Here is a 6,926-nt window from a genome sequence, read left to right on the forward strand (position 1 = left end):
CCCCCTCCCCCCCCCCCCCCCCCCAAAATTTCATTCTGGCTACGCCGATGGAAACACTGAACAGGCACAACTTCTAGAAACACTAATTAGTTTAGTTATGTTTATGCATACAATTTAAAAATTGCAAATATAGCAAAATGACAAAAAATTGTATTTAAAATTTTTTTATTTTAAAATAATTGGTTTATAATCTGAACGATTTTCATCTTATTATTATCATAAATCAGAGACAGTAAGTCTCGCCTTCAATTTGTTAATTATTACGTACCGATCGAGTAACATTTACCAAAGTTATATCGAAAAACTTAAGTGGATTTCCAGTTTTTCATAAAAAAAATTGATCTTCAATTGTATAAATAACCTTTAAATGAAAGAACCGGATTACAGAAAACTGTGCCAGGGAGTGACTTTTTTCGTTCAAGCTGAGTGCCAAGCAATATCGTCCAATTGGAGAGTCCTCAATAGGATTTCCCATGATATGTTGAAGACTATTGCATTTACCTACAGACACCTTTTCACATAATGGAATTAACTAAAATATTTATGTATATCGAAACACTTATTGCACGTCCCCTACTTCCGTTTAACGGCAAATTTAGAAACCGCGAAAAATGTGCTTCTTCGGCGACTAATGAAACCATTCCGCACCAGTTTTCAAGACTGCATAAATGGACTTAAAATGGGCGTTTCTTACCCTAATTGTATTACGCTAATGTATGTAAATACATATATGTTTGAAACTACTATTAACTTGTAAAACGATTCCTAATCTTTAACAATATATTCATTCACCTCGATCTTGAAAACAGACCAAATCGGCGTGACCAAGTCTATGGTCATTTTAATATTATATAAACATCCGAAAATATTAAAACGTTTTGTATCTTTCACTTGGTTGCTGAAGTAATGAAGAATTGAAAATTCATAAGGGAAAATTGTAGTTTTATCTTAATATCTTAAAAACGAGTAGACTTATTGAAAAATGATAAATAAACGTGAGGTACTAAATTTAATAGCCCTTAATTTGATATATCGTTCTGTTTATAACAATTTACGCATTCCATAGATATTCCAAGCCAAAGTTTCATTTTCAAAATTCATAAACTTTGATTCAATTGCGCGGGCTAAAGATAAGTTTTAAATTAATCTTTCTTGGCCAATAACAATTGGCTTAGACCTAAGATATCATAAAATTACTATTACAATGCAAATTACAAACGACTTTTATTTTCCCCCATACAAAATCGACCCAGCCTAATAAAGAAGTTTCTATTTAAATATCCTCATTTAAATTTTACTATGAATACACTTTTTCTTCACTTCACAAATATTTTTTCGAATTCAGGACAAATTAAATGAGGAACGACGGAATTCGAATAAGGGGCCAACTACAGCCGAATATGTAAAATGAAAAAATATTCTGTTTCTTACTGATATTTTATGTCCATAAGTATTTACTTACAAGTTAGTTGACATCTAATGCAGAGGTAACCACCCTTGACTATTTCGCTGCCTCCACTATAGAAATATAGCTAGCTCAAATAAGCTATGCAAATAATAGTGAGCTTTAGTATCTTCCTAATCAACTTCCAGTTAACTTATAATTAGATACATTTCCTTGGGGTATAATGCCACAGAGGCGTTCAAAACGAACATATACTAAGAAGAAAGCAACATGATATTTTTCTAACCGAGTCTTTTCTGGGTTTTCTGTGTTTCAAACTTTTTTAGCAGAAAAAATATTTTAAAAACAATTTGAAAATTAAATTAGTTTAGATAGTTTTGTTAGGTTTTTACTGTTACGAAAATGCATATCTGAAGTGCAAAACAATAGCGTATTTAAATTGAAAATTTTCTGAATAAAAATCTGTTTAAAGAAAGCTAAATATCGCTTGGCGCCAAATCACATGTGTTTCTTCAGTTGAAAAAAAAACTGGATCTCTAAATTTTAGGAGAATCTAGTAATGGCATATATATAATACAAAAAGTGTTATTCAGTGCAAAGCAAATCAAAATAAACACAACCCACCCCAAGAAATATTGCTATGTCCACAATTCGAAATAAAATAAATCAATTTTGTTGCAAATCAGAAGCATAAAACACTTTTGCGAAATAGAAAAAAAAACATAGACTGAAAACATTCGTACTCATGAAATATTGCTCATTCGACAATTCAAAACACTTCTCTCCCACCTACACCCTTTAGTTAATTTTCTGTTCCGATTCGGCCAGTATGAGTATTTTCAGTATTTATGAGTGCTTGCGCTAAGCTCTCGGCAGGAAGCCGTCAGGCCACAAATCAATTTCATTCGAATTGTGATAAGTTTGTTATTTTGTTTGGCACACGATTTATGAGCACACAAAACAGGGAGGAAAGCAGAGCTCACAACACTCAAACATATGGACATACATACATAGCTTATACTAATGCATAAATAACTGCATACAAACGAATATTGAAACATAATAAATTTGCGGACTCTGGTAATACGAGTATTGGCACGTCTGGGAGTTATAACTGCAGATTTTATACATATATACGTAAGTACATACTATATGTACGAGTATGAATAAAAAAAGTATGTATGTTTGTATGTACATACCCTGCAGCAATTCAGACTCACCCTAGGTTAGCCCTCAGATAGTCCATATTGTTACCAGCACTAGTCCCTCATAATTCCCCTGCCAATGGTTTCAACTGCCAATTTTAGCATTGGCATGTCATTGGAAAAGGACCGGTCCAATCAACACTGACCGTAAGACAGTCCTGGGCTAGTCCAATTTTGGAGATTTATTTCGTTGGAGTAAGATTGCGTTCTGCACTTCGCAAATGCTTTTTCATAATTCGGAAACAAAAAAAATAAATTTTATCATTTTATAACCATGTTGTTTCTGACGGCATTTGAACCCGGACCCTGCTGAAAGCTAACAAATAGTGGCAAGCATCTCTGCGCACTGAGCTACAGCCACGCATGTAAATGTGTGTTCAAATGTTCACTTTGTATCAAGGCCAGACCAAGCGATTGGGACATTTACAGGGTGGTGTTCTTTAAATTTTTTTTATTGAATTGCAAGACAACACTTGGGGACTGGTCGAAAGCTGACATGTTCGATGCAAGCAAATGTCCAATTCTGACCAGTCAAATTATAACCAGTGAAGTACTAGTCCTTTACGGAAAATTGGCCGCCTTATTGCTGCAGGGTAAGAGGTCATATATACATACATATGTGGCCGGCAATGCGGATGAGAGGTAGAACGCCAGGACGATTGGGTTGAACGCTGTTGCAATTTGAGGAGGCGGAGAACAAAGTGACTTTGCCAGCAGTGGCAGTGGCAGTTGTTTGCATTCAATTCCAACGAAAATAAATTATTTTACAACAATGGCAGTGAAAGCAATAAAAACGGCAGCAATATCAAAAGGCGTTAGAGGCAGCAGAGCCAACCAACATCATCCGCATTGGTCATAGAAATATTGTTTATGGCCATACGAAGCATATTCGCCAAATCGATTTGCAACAGAAGTGAAGGACGAATAGAAGAAGCAGTTAGTAGGAAATATTGTGAGCCAGATGGAGAAAAATTGGCTACTCGGACTACTCTGTGGGAATATTCACATGATAGAAATGAGTAACACAGATAACGGGGAGTTAGAGGGTATCAAACTGCAAAAATGTTTTTTTTTTATTCTATGTACGAAGGGGAATTGAAAAAGCCACTTCATTTTTCTACAGCTTGCGTGGTTTGCGTAAATTCTATTTTGAGAAGTACGATTATGTCGAAAATCTAGTTCGCCTATGGGACAGCTACTTCGTTACTAAATGCAGGAAAACAAGCTTATATTCGCCCGAAGATTTCCTGAGCTTTACACAGCCATTAGCTTCACAATCTGTCTGGTTGTTATTATTGGCAAATAATAGCGCAGCGAACTAGCTAGATCTTTTGTGCTAATTCTTAATAGGTTAGTCCAACCTCAAGTTATTTATAAATAACAGAGTTAACCACTTTCGGCCGCTGTGGTGTAGTGGTAAGCAGTGCGCGCTTTCACTCATCAGCACCTGGGTTCAAGCCCTGGTCAAAGCAACATCGCAAAAAATATAGCGGTCGTCCCTCGGCAGGCAATGGCAAACCTCCGAGTGTATTTCTGCCATGAAAAACAGCTTCTCGTAAAAATACAATCGCCGTTCGGAGTCGGCGTAAAACTGTAGGTCCCTCCGCTCTGTGTAACAACATCAAGGCGCACACCACAAATCGGAGGATAAGCTCGGCCAAACACTAACATATGTGTATTATTTAATTAGATATTGTTGATTAACTGCAATAATTCATTTTCAGATCATGCATTTAAATTGCACTTAAATGGCCAAGATTGTATATTTGAATACGAGATGTGCGACCCTGTGTTTGTACTAACCAACCAAGATTAATAGATATATAGGTTGTGTTATCAATCTTTCCAAAGAACAATGAGCTGTGCAGTACAAAATGTAAACAAGCAAATAAATGCAACCACAATTTCAAGGAGCAAGTAACAATGTTGCCACTTGTTTGGCATATTCAAATAAAGTTGATCTGAAACCTAGCGGAAGTTAACCCTGGCATTCAGTAAGCGGTCTTTAGTCACTAATAGTGACTTTTGGTGGTGAACTTGGATTTTAAGACTATTTGGTATTCAGTACGCTGTCTCACGTCTCTAGTCTCAAAAGAAAGTCACTAATTTGTCACCTGGCTAAGAGCAGGTCTCCAAAATAAAAATATGGAGAAAAAGTTAATTGATTTCCATTTATTAAAAAAAAAACGAATATGAAGTGAGGAAATTTGTTCATTAAGAAATTCGTTAGGAAATAAACCAAAATGCTATATCATACAAATCCATTGAAACAAAATATATATTTTTTTTAACATTAAAATCTAAAGATTATTAAAAAAAAAACGAATATGAAGTGAGGAAATTTGTTCATTAAGAAATTCGTTAGGAAATAAACCAAAATGCTATATCATACAAATCCATTGAAACAAAATATATATTTTTTTTAACATTAAAATCTAAAGATTATTAAAAAAAAATGAAACTAATAAAAAAAAAAAAAAAAAAACTAAAAAAAAAAATAAAAAAAAAAAAAAAAAAACTAAAAAAAAAAATAAAAAAAAAAAAAAAAAAACTAAAAAAAAAAATAAAAAAAAAAAAAAAAAAATACTAAATAAAGAAATATAAAAAATCCTCTACGCCCGAGGAGTACTAATGCTTTGACCACTCGACCATTGCGACTCTTCGGGCGGCGCGTCAAAAGGCATACATAAACGCTATCAGTTGACTATCTGTGTTTGTTTTCACCACACATTTTTGGTGAACTTTTTGTGACTCTCTCCTACTGAATAGCCAAATCATCTCAAGCCACAAAAATAGTCACTAATTGCTAATCTCAAATTTAGTGACTTGAGATGAGACTGGATTACTGAATCCCAGGGTAAATGTCATTTAAATAGCAATCCAAAATTTAACTTAAGTGCCATTTAAATATTCATTTGAAATTAGCCCTAAGTATGTATACATGGGCAATTTTATTCAACAGCCCACAAAACATTTCGTTTCCATCTAAACTTAAACAATCTCTCTGAGACCCGAGTGTCCTCGCACCTTCGTAGAAGCTCTGCCTAGTATGCTTTACGTACATACATACATGCCTAGCCGAGCGAAGCAAGTCGGAACGGGTAGCAGTTGTAGGTGTTCACAGCACACGGTGTCCTTAAACTCGGGTTCAACTCAATCGGTCTGGAACGATGGAATTTCCGATTAGACTATTTTGGAAGGGTGTTACCGAGTTAGAATACGTGAAGTTCAAAATCGTGGCAAGTGCCGATTTCAAAAACGGTAACTTTTTCGATTTTCAGCCGATATTTCGCATTTAAGTATAGTATAAATAATACTGTATATGAGGAATTTTTTAAATATCGAGCTCGAACCGCTAAAATAACGTAAACGACATTTTCTCAAAATTTTCTTTTTGTTCCAGAAATATTCCTAGAGCATTCAGATGCATTTCTGCTTAAAAAAAATAATAATAATTAAAAAAAAGTCGCTTACGTTATTTGGCGGTTAGGGCTTATTTTTTAGGTGTTCTTTCGTTAGTTAGTTTTTTCACTTCATAATATAAACCACAGTGTTGCCAACTTTTGAATTTCAAAAAGCACTAAACCTTGGAAAAAAGAGCGTTTTACCGTACTAAAAGCACTAAATCTTTGTTTTAATCAAAGGATATTCTTTTTTCATGACAGTTTGTGGTAAACAAAAGGAAAAAAATAAACACTATTTACATGTATACATAAATACCAGGGAGCTGCATGGATACACTCAAATTACATTTTAAGTCACTCGCTTTCTTTTCACATCTGTACACACTCGCACTCATTTATTTCCAAACATAACGTGCGATATCATGATAAAAATATAGTAAGGTAGAACCGCTGAGAGTCACTTTTAAAATTCTTGACGTTTCCAAACAATTTAATTTTTAAATTTACTCACAAACTCACACACACATTTTCATTTTCAATCTCAAGCAACAACAATTTCGAACAATTTCAATTTTTTATTTTCACTTTTATATGATTTTAAAATGTTGGCAAACTTAAAAAAAAAATCATGGCCGACAAATTGAGAGAACGGTTCTACCTTGCTATGCTATTATCATGTGCGATATCATTGAAAAAACATTGTCGGTTGAGTGAGTAATTCACACTATCAACTGCTCGATTAAAATAAAAACTGCTTGATTTGAAAAACAAGTGCATGGCATAACTGCTGTAATGAAAGTATCAAAGAAAAAACATTTGTAAAGACAATTTTTGTTAATATTTTTGGTTTCCTAACTGCATATTATAATGCAAAAATATCAACTGATTAAGGGCATCATCATTTGACAAAAG

This window comes from Rhagoletis zephyria, unplaced genomic scaffold (assembly GCF_001687245.7).
Source record: "Rhagoletis zephyria isolate East Lansing unplaced genomic scaffold, Rhagoletis_zephyria_1.1 Rzeph_scaffold_00795, whole genome shotgun sequence".
In the NCBI taxonomy this organism is placed as follows: domain Eukaryota; kingdom Metazoa; phylum Arthropoda; class Insecta; order Diptera; family Tephritidae; genus Rhagoletis; species Rhagoletis zephyria.